The sequence below is a fragment of the Mustela erminea genome, chromosome 2 (assembly GCF_009829155.1).
Source record: "Mustela erminea isolate mMusErm1 chromosome 2, mMusErm1.Pri, whole genome shotgun sequence".
Classification (NCBI taxonomy): domain Eukaryota; kingdom Metazoa; phylum Chordata; class Mammalia; order Carnivora; family Mustelidae; genus Mustela; species Mustela erminea.
Window position 1 is genome coordinate 20,979,712 of NC_045615.1, and position 11,444 is coordinate 20,991,155.

Consider the following 11,444-nt stretch of genomic DNA (forward strand, 5'->3'; position numbering starts at 1 on the left):
AGGCATTTGTGCAACTGAAGCAGGGGCTAATAGTTCCCCATAGCTGACTGTAACACAAGACGGAAATTAAAAAGTGAGATAAGAACATGTGAGGCAGGACAGAAGAAGGATCAGATATGTCACCCAATTTACCATTCACTCAAGAACTGGCTATAAATCTGGAATGATTTATCATCTATGGGAAGAGCCCACATAAAGCATTTGGAATACAGGTGCTGGACAGAACTGGTCCTCTAGTGTCAAGTTCTGTCCATAATGAACACTATTATCTTTCTGAACGACACTATGTGCCTGACTCTGTGCAAAGCCCTTACAATGTCACATGTAATCCTCTCAACAATCCTACAAGGGGGTACTGACATTATAATCGTACCATACATTATTGCTATGGAGCAAATTATCCCGAAGTCAGTAGCTCAAAACAATCAACATTTATTATCTCTCTCAGTCCCTGTACATCAGAAATTGGGGAATGACTTGACTGGATGTATGTAGGTGACACTCTCTCATGAGGTTATAGTAAAGACACTGGCCAAGTTTGCAGATATCTGAAGGCTTCACCAGGACTAGAGTATGTGCTTCCAAGATGGCTCACTTCACAGTACTCACTGTTGGCAGGAAACCTCAGTCTTGCCATATGGGCTGTGCCTAGGAGTACCTGAATATCCTTACAACATGGCTGCTAGCTTTCCCCAGACTAACCAATTCAAGACAAAGCGCAAGGCAGAAGCCACAATGTCTGATTACCTAGCCTCAGAAGTCACACACCATCATTTCCACAATATCTCGTTTGTTGAACAAGTCAACCTTATTCAACATGGGAAGGGACTGCATGCAGCACCAACACTGGGAGGCCGGGATCATTGGAGCCATCTTGGAGGCTGGCTGCCACAATCATCATTTTACACATGAGGCTACTGGAGCCCAGAAAGGTAAACTGACTTTCCTGAAGTCACATGGCAAGTTGAACTGGGTTCTCTCCAACTATAAGTCCTATGTCTTTAATCTCTATACTATAATGTCTCTTTAAGTAAACGGATATTTAAAGCCACATAGGGAAACATTTAATCTAAAATAATATCAAGAAAAAAAAAAAACCTGGAGTCTACCAATAGACTTAATTTGGCACGAATTTCTGACTCTAGCTTCCTTCATCTACAGACTAAACTGTCAGATTCATAAACACAGGTGTACTTGTGCCAGAATTAATCAAATGCGGCATGGCATCATGTAAAGAAAAAAGAAACAATCTGAAAAAGTTTAATTTAGTAAAATAAACTGACTTCAAAGCAGCCCAGAAGGTTTCAATACAACCCACCAAAAAAAAAAAAAAAAAAAAGGGAAGAAGAAGGAAAAGATTAAGGATGTGATAATAAGACATGAATAACCATCCTGTCTTCTCTATGGGATGGGGGCAGGGATTGCTTTCTTCTTTGTATTTACAAGACATGGAAACCAAAGGCCTCATGACTAAATGTTGCTATAAATCATCCAAGATGCCCAACTCAAGTACTTTGTGGGAGGCTGGGGTTATAGTTCTCAGCAGCATAACGCTGTGTAGTTAAATCAAAATGAAAACTGAGGAGCATAGAATAGACTGAAGGATATTCTCCACCTATACCTATGTGGTGTCAACACAGGACCCCATCACATCCATCTTAATGAACCACTGGTATTGGACTAGAAAGATAAAAGGAACAACACTTACCATTCTTTAGTCCAGGCAATATCAAACACATTGCTACTTAAGTCATATTCAGAAAATGCAGGGACAGTATGAGAGGGTGTATGCAGGGTGTAGAGAGTGAAACTGTATTCTCGCGACCTCTTTATCCATCACGCAAGTCCTAGCTTAGGTTACCCCACGCATCTCCAGGCCTCCCTGCCAATGGGGAAAGCCAGGATGTAATCTGTCCCAGTTCCCATTGAGGAGACTGTCAACCTCACTCTGCACCCCTCCCACAGACCTGTCCCCATCATCTGTCCCACTACCAGAACAATACCCCATTGTTTAATGTAACAGTCTCAGAGCTTCATGTGCTGCTTCTTTTCAACTACAGCCCTTCTGAAAGCTTTTGCTCTCTGTACTTCTTTCTCTATTATGAAAGTTAACAAAAAGCAGCATATCATGGGCTGAGATCCATGCAGTAAATTAAAGCCAGTCCACACTCAATGGTTTCCAGCAGTTTTTTGTATCTGCAGACCAGGCCTACAAACTCAATCATTTTCATTCATTTCAACTTTTGTTACAAAGCATTAGGAATGGAATAAATTAGCCAGCTCATCTTTCCCTCTCTTTTATAAAAGCAGAGAGTACTATTTCTTTAGAACATTTCATGGAATAGACATCATTTCTTATAGAAAAACAGCCTGACAAACAGGGTAAGGGATTCTAAGAGTGTTCAGTAAGATTTCAAAGGAGATAGGAATGTTAGACAAACAGAGGCAGGGGCTCTGACCCGATAAAGCACCTTGAACTTCCCAAGGTCTTTGATCTTAAAAAGTGAAACTTTGGAACATCACTATAACAGCCTCCTGGAATATTTCCAGTATTATTTTTTTTGCTCAGAAAATGGAATCTTCAAAACTCTGACTAATACACATAAATCATATCAACTGTTTTCCATCCCATTTCCCTATCCCATACCATTTCAGATACACTCATGCTAACCCTCAGAAATACATTGCTACAAAGGACAGATACTAGAAGGACGAAAACAGTCCAATAGAAACACTGTATATCAAGTGTAAGACAATTACAAAAATAAGTTTTTAACTTGAGCTGTTTGAGTCAGGGGGCATTGGGCAGAGGGAAACCATGAAGCGGGGAAAAAAGAAGTAAAAAGGACAGGGTTTCCAAGGAATAACGGAGACATGCTCCAAGCAATTAAACTTGAAAATCAAATTTGGTTCCCACCTAAAGCTAGGAGTATCTATAAAATTCTTTCCACAATACCGGCCGTGAGTGGCTATAATGAGACACAATGAAGTTTAAGCTCTGGGGTCCCTCATTTGCATGAAGCCCTTCCAAGAACGTCTCTGTTCCTAATTTTATATTTGTAATTTTGAGTTCTTTTCCCTAAACAGAGCCTCCCAAATTGTTTAAGATTTAGGGCCCTTGAAATTTGGATTCCTTTCTGAGCCACACATCTTCAGAAGTATCTCTTCCTCATTTCTACCAATAGAAGCAAAAGCAAAGAGAAACAAAAATAACTAAAGCATTTAAAGATACTTAGAGCTGGTTACCCAATGGCTATGCTTGAAATCCTTCAAAGGTTTCCCATGACACTTTGAATAAAATCCAGACTCCAGTGGTTTGCAAAGGCCTCCATGATCTGGCTCCTTATTCTTCAATAAAATGTTATTCCAGGCTCCCTCTGACCCCTGTACGACTTCCAGTCACATCGCCCTCCTTGCAGCTCCTCCACGTCCTCCTATCTCAAATCCTATCTCAAATCCTCTCCCTACTATTTCTGCTATTGAACCTCTCTTGTTCCGCCTTGTCTCATCGCTGGCTCCATACCTTTTTAGGGGTTCTCTGGTCCTCCCTGATGATTAAGGTATCATATTCTCTACCTCCTTACCCCCACACTTGGGTTCTCTATCACACTCCACACTCTTTTCTCTTGTAGCCTTTTATACAAGTTGAGTTACGCTATTTCCTCTTTTTGCCTCTTTGATAGCTTCCTGTCTCCCGTAAAATCCGGCAACCTCCATCAGGATAGCAACGGTTCTTAATTTGTTCACCACTATGGATCCAGCTCCTGTTCAGTACCTAGCTTAGAGTAGATGCCCCATAAAAATGTGAACGAAAAATGGTGAATATGTCAGGCAACACAGTTAATCTGCCCATTCATTCATTAACTGAACTTAAGCTTTTAAGACACAGAAACCAATAATAACAACAGTAATAATGACTTGGGTGAGAATCTTTCCATGTCTTTGTAAGTGGACTGCTTGAATGTAATATAACACTTTTCTGGCAACTCAGGGCTATAATAATGAATGGTATATATTACGTCTTATAGGCAAGGAATGCTGTTCTTGGAGATTATTGATACATATCAGTTATTTCTAATTATGCTCACATGCCTGAGATTACTATAATTATTGAGTTTTTGTGCCTGCTTTCTTTGGTTTTTCTGCTTCTGTCATTGTCAGACTGTCAAACCATCTTCTTGAACTTCTCAAAGAAACTTCCTTAAGCAAGTCACTATCTCACTCCTCTTTGCTACACCTCTTCATGGGCTAGAAAGTAGGTGACTATCACGGAGAGATGTATGTAAAGTAATGGTAGACAAGATCTTCAAATTTCTTTAGCTAATCCACTGAGTAGGACGGGAACCTATTTTAGCATTCAAGACAATCTTCACTTACTTACATGGTGGTAACTGTGATCTGGATGGAAGGCAAGCCAGGTGAGCCACCCCTGAGTAAGTGAAGTGGGCTCGATTATTAAATGCCTAAAATGCTGAGCCTCTGAAAATACGCTCAATACTTCTGGCCACCAAATGTGTGAGGATTACTCCCCACCAACCAATTCTCTAATTCTCAAATTCTCTGTAGGTGTCCTACAATTCCATTCAATTTTGACACCATCTCTCTGGAAATAGCACCGAATCCCACAGGTTGGGGGCTCTGTCCCACAAGACTTCCCCCCATTTCACATGCCAATCACAAGTCCAGGTTGTCACCTGAGCTTCTGACCTGTCACCTGAGCTACAAACTGGAAGTTCCCACGACCCCTTCCTCAGGTTCCTCAGGTTCCTCAGGTTCAGCATTTCACTAGAAAGGCTACAGAACTCAGGAAAACCATAAACCTACTAAATTAACAGTTTATTATGAAAGGACATAACTCAGAATAGCCATAAAGAAGAGATGCATAGGGCAGGTTTCTGGAAAGAGGCACGGAGCTTCCAACTCCTCTCCAACGAAGTCACTCTCCCTGCATCTCCACTGTTCACCATCCTGGAAGCTCCCAGAACCCCATATTTTTAGGGATTTTTACAGACACTTCCTATTTAGGCATGATTGATTACATCATTGGCCAGTGATGACTAATTCAAACTCCAGTCCGTCTCACCTCCCCAGGGGTCAAGTTCCAACCCTCTAATCACCTTGTTGGTTCCTTGACAACCAGCCCCCATTCCACAGTTATTAAAGGCCTTTCCATAAATCACCTCACTAACAAAACTCAGGCTGAGGGGAGCCTGTGGTGAGAAACTAGAGACTCGTTTCACCTTTATCTCTCGGGCGCTATCTCCGGACTGGAAGACAGAGACCAAATATCCACGCAAAAAAGAGCGCCCGTGCTCTTAGCACTTAGGAAATTACAATGGTTTTAGGAGCTGTAGGCCAGTAAGACCAAACATATATTTCTTACTATAAATCAGAGTACCACACCCCCATACCCATGTGAATTTTCTGCACTTCCATTCTAAAAGAGGCGAGACACCTGCAAGTTTAAATACAAATGCAAATGTTACATAGAGAAATACATTCGGATTCATTTGGGAAGAAAAGGAAACCACAGAAAAACATTATGCACTAGGAGTATGAGCTGGGGGTTAATAATTGACAAAAAGACACACCTGAAACCATGAAAAGACCCGGATCTAAATTGAAACAGGAAGCTGTGAAACAGAGAATCCCACGCATGCGCGCCGGGAAGAACGGAACTTAACCGAGGGACGGAGACTCCTCTCCCGACCAATGAACATCGCCAAGAATCCCTCTCCTGCGCAAGCCAATGAACGCTTGGGCTCTGGAGGGACCGCCCCCTCTTCGCACTCCTTGTGCAGAAATAAATCTCACCCCAACTCGCAAAGCCTTTTTCTATGCTTGCTACAGTGTGCATTCCCCAAGTGCAGGTCTTTTGCTATTCCCGAATAAACTTGGTTTCAGCTAATTTGAGTTTGCATTAGTTTACTTCTTTCTAAATAATGATATCTTGTCAAAAGGCTACTTTGACAAAAGTAATGGCAAGGATCAAATGTGAAGTCAAGTATACCTCAATTAAAAAAAAAAAAAGAATTATAAAGGAGGGAAAGGGAAAAAAAGATTTTTGTGTGCTCCACCACTTAAAAAGGAAAAAATGTCATAATCTGGGAAACGTAACAGAGGTAATTGGGATATATGAATGACAACATAAACCTACAAAATGCCATCCTAATGTTTGATATGTTTATCAAATGCTGTCTACCTCCTAACTTGGAATCTTTGCTGGGCTTCTCTACCCTGTCCTCGCTCCATTTGATTAGTGCCTACTTATCCTCCAGCTGGCATTTTAAAAGCCACTTCAAAGAATTTATTTTTTACTTCCCACAGGCATCCTTAATTTTTCACTCAGACACGGCATCATAAATAACTATATAATCATTGAATGTCTTATACCCCACTGGATTATAATCTTCATGAGGGCAGCACACATTTTTTTATTCTTTGTTCTCCTCCCAGGGCCTGATCTAATGCCTGCTACAGACTTTTATTTTTATTTTGACTGTGCATAATAAATATATGTTGAATGAATACTGAATGAATGAATGCAGTCCCTAATATACTTGGAGAAGGGTGTTACACTTCATCAGGAGGCTGTCAATCAGGGGAGTAAATAGCCACCCCTACTATACTGTGCAGCTTTACTCCCCATTCTGTGGAGGCTAGTATTTGACACCATAAAATGGAGACCAAAAAAATCTGACTATGAAATTTCTTGTTTTCAGCTTTATGAGGTAGGCAGTAAATACAGAGCTGAAGAGATTTAGACGTGCACCTGACCATTTTATCTCTTTAATTTTCTCTTGATCTAAAAAAGAGAGGTTGACTCTTAATTGAGTCAAAAATGAAAGAGAAAACTAATTCTAAGAAGTGGGAAACAATTATACTAATATCAAAAATAAGCAGTGACATTAGGTTCAACTCTGAGCTTTCTAGAAGCCTAACTAAACAAAAACCAATGATGAATTACATATCTTATCTGAACAAAAAATACATATTTATTTAGGAGCTGCACATCTTCTAAGCAAGATTGTTTGTATAGATCTTTCTACAAATGACTTTAGAAAACATAATAGAAAACCCACAAGTAACTCCTATCCAAATGTTGTTTCAATGTTTACTAATACAAGTTGTCTCCACTTATCTACAGAGGATAGGCCCTATCTAAGACCCCCAGTGGATGCCTGAAACTGCAGATAGTGAACCCTATATATACCATGTTTTTTTCTGTACATACGTACCTACCATAAAATTTAATTTTTATTTAATTTAATAATCAAAGCAATTTAATTATTTATTTTATTATATATAATATAATTAATACTATTAATAATACAAATAAATAAGTAAATTTAAAATAATTAAAAAGAATAAAATTCAATTAAAATAAATTTTACATTAGGCACAGAAAGAGATTAACAATAATAACTAATAATAAAATAGAACAATTATAACAAAACACTCTAATAGTATCTCTTTCAAAATATCTTATTGTAATGTACTCATCCTTTTTCTCATGACGATGTAAGATGATAAAATGCCTATATGATGAGATAAAGTGAGGTAGATAATACAGGCATTATGATGTATCATTAGGCTACTAAGGACTTTATGACTATATATCAGAAGGAGGATCATGTGCTTCTGCACTATGGTTGACCAGGGGTGATGGAAACTGCACAAAGCAAAACCTCAGATAAGGAAAGACTACTACTGTATGCATCAACATATTAGTAAATTATTTCTGTATGCAGTATAAATATGCATATATATATACATGTACATTTCTACATTTCTGAGCTATTGCATATATAAATGTATGTGTGCATGTATATATATTCACATACATTGCAATAAACTAAATGTTTGTATCCCCTCAAAAATCATATGTTGAAATCCTACGTTCCAGACTGATGGTATTAGGAGTGGGCCTTTGGGATGTGATTAGGTCACGGGGTGGGGCCCTCAGAAATTAGATCAGTGCCCTTATAAAAGAGACCTCTGAGAGCTCTCTTACCCTCTTCCCACAGTAGGAAGATACAAAGAGAAGTTAGCAATCAGCAAACCAGAAAAGAGCTCTCACCAGAACCCAACCATTCTGGAACCCTGATCTCAGACTTCCATCCTCCAGATTTCTGAGAAATAAATTTCTGTTGTTTATAAAACACCCAGTTCATGGCATTTTCTTATGGCAGCCTGAAGTAAGACACACACACACATATATAGATAAACACAAAGTAACTCAGAGAAAGTGCTTCTCTGAAAGGATAGTGTAATGGGCTTGAGTAGACTGTTGCCAGTGATGGCCTCAGCAATTCCTCCCATCCCTGCATGTTAATACTTTGCAATGTGATTTTGTTGTTTTCTCATTAAGAGGTGAATTTGGGCTGGCCCTGTGAGCAGCTTGGACCAACAGAAGTGATGGTGTGTGATTAGCTTAGGCTTTAAGAGGCCTTGCAGCTTCCAACTTTCATGCCCTAGCAACAAGACTGCACCACACACAGAAGTGCAGGCCGACCATGCGCCTAATAGACAAAAGTGGTGGGATATTTTGTAGCTTAGCTAGTCTAACACCATTTGGATGAGAGCCAACCAACCCAGTCACAAATTTGTTAGCAACAGACTCACACTACAAAAAAATACTAAAATTAAATGTAAAAGTTTCTGATCTGGTGGTGATGTTATCACCAGCATACAACCTCCAAGATTCCTGAAGAAGAAAGAGAGAGTGAGCAGTTGGTATCCCAGATGTTTTACCATCTCTGCCTGGAAGAGACATATCCACCTGGACTCATACTTCATTGGTCAGAAGTAGTCAAATGATCCCACCTGAAAACAAGGGGGCTGGGAAATATGATCCTGAGCTGGGCAGCTGCTTCCAGAAACAATGCTAAACTATGGAAGAGAAGCGTGAATCTTCCATGGTTCTCTAGCTGTCTCTATCACATCTATGAACAAAGCCATTCTTGACATGCTTTCACATTCATATGAATATCTTATCCAACACCACATAAAAGTAAATTTGGAAAGCAAAACACACAAAATTTCAGATGGATTTAAAGTAATCAGTATGACAAACTAATGAGTGATAGGGACTGCTCTTTAAATAGAATAATCAGTGAGTGTGTTGGCAGAGATGAAATTTAAATAAAGGCATGAAGTGAGAAGAAGGAGATACTTGAGTTATCTGGGGAAGTTGTGTTTGAGGCAGAAAAAAACAACTGCAAGGCCCTAAGGCAGACATGTGTTTGATGTGTTTAAGGCAGGAGTTGGTAAACTTTTGTGTAAAGGTTATATGGTCAATATTTAGGTTTCAAGGATCATTAGACGTCTGTTAAAATTACTCAACTCTACCATTATCATATAAAACCACCCATATACAACATATAAATGAACATGTGTGGCTATCAACCAATAAAACTTTATTTACAAAAACAGACCACGGGCCACATTTGGCCATGGGCCATAATTTGTCATCCTCCAGTCTAAGGGAAAGCAAGGAAAGCAAATTATTTCTTTTCAGAAATTTGGATAGTAGGCAAGGGGGCTAGCAGAGGATAGTAAATTTTGGCAGGAAACCAACTGTTAGATCAGATAGAGTTTTACAAGCTATACTTATTGAAAGGTTTGGATTCATTCCAATGGCTTGAGAAAACTATGGGAAGATTTTTAAATAGAGATGTAAAATGATCTGATTTACATTGCAAAGGATGATTCTGGCTGCTTTAAGTGAGTAAGTAAGGACAAGGATGTCTGTCTTACTTATAAGGAAGTAAGAGTAAAAGTTGGGATCAAGTTAGTTTAAATAAAACTAAGGGTGACTTCAATGCATGTGTTAGCAGTGAAGACTGAACAGTTGTCAGGTTGGGGTCTTGACTTGAAGAACAGGCTTTACTCAGACAGATATCCTGTAGAGAAGGTTTTAAGCAAATGAACCAGGAATATATTTTGAATCTATGTAAATTTGAGATTTCGGAGGTGATAAAACTTTCTAGATTTGACAAGGCCCAAGGCATATCTATCTATATAAGAAGGTAGAAGCAGAAGAAAAAAAGAAAAGAAAAAAAAATCAGAAAGGATGCTAAGGAACGATGCTCAATGAGAAATGAAAAATAATATGTATTAATAATCCTGTGACCTTTGAGTCAACAGTGACCAAGATGACACAAAGAGCCAGGTATGTCCTGCACTGTCTGTTTAATATGAACTTCTAATCAAAGGGCAAGCTCTCCATTGATCTGTCCAGTAACCAGAACCAAGAAAAATAAACAAAAACAGGTAAATTAAAAGAACCACCATTAAATAATATTAAATCATATGAAACAGGCAAATGTTGGTGCCTAGTTCCTCACAGGTCCCAGAGAGAAGTACCTAGAAGCCATTCTTGACATGCTATGAATATCCATCCAATACCAAGTAAAAGTAAAATTGGAAAGCAATTGAAAGCTTTATGGGGGACATTCACAAAATGCCACTAGGATACACCTTTAATCTACTTTGTAACCCCTTCTTGCTCTCAATAGTCCACAACACCAGGGACAGTAACTGTCCCAGAGGCTTCCTTCTGTCCCCAAAACTTTCTAGAACTTTGTCTGAAACCTGGCCTATGCTAAGGTTTTCCTATCTTGTCCTTTATTCTCTTAATCTTTTCCATTTTGAGTTATTCTTCTCAAATAAATAAAATCTACTTTAAAATATTATTTTAGGTGTGTCTGTGAGGATGTTAACATTTGAATTGGTAGACTGAGTAAAGATCGCCCTACAATTGTGATGTTCTCTTCGTTCTTGGGCCTTCAGACTCAGACTGGGATTTACATTGTCAGGGCCCTATACCCTCTCCAATCTCCCAATTCTTGAGCTTTAAGACTCCAGGTGAATTACACTACCAGCCTTCTTGGTTCTCCAGCTCGCTGACAGCAGATGGTGGAACTTCTCAGCCTCCAGAATTGACTAGTCAATTCTTACAATTCCCTCATATATGTATCATACATGTATCCTATTGGTCTGTTTCTTGGAAAAACCATGGCAAGTACAGACAGATGATAGATTAGACCCAGAGATCCAGAGATAGGGAGCAAGAACACTCATTGGAGAAAAAAAGAGGGGGAGAGAAGGAAAGAGGAGCAGGGAAAAAGTAAAGAAAGGAAAGGAGGGGGAAAGAGGGATGGAAGGAGGAAGGGAAGGAAAGAACTCAGAGTCCTCCCTGCCCCTTGCCTGGTTGTGAGTGGCAAGTACTGTCCACCCCATTGCCACCTTCAAGGATGTCCGTCTTCAGGGTCCAGCTTCTAGCAGGGCATTTCGTATTGCTCCCTCCTGGTCCAATGACCTCTCCTAGATTCCCACATATGACCACAAACACCAGCTGTTAGTTGACAGCAGGGCTTGCAATACTGTAAGCAGCCAGAAAATATCGATGGACTAAGGTGGCTCTGGAGGAGACACCTCCG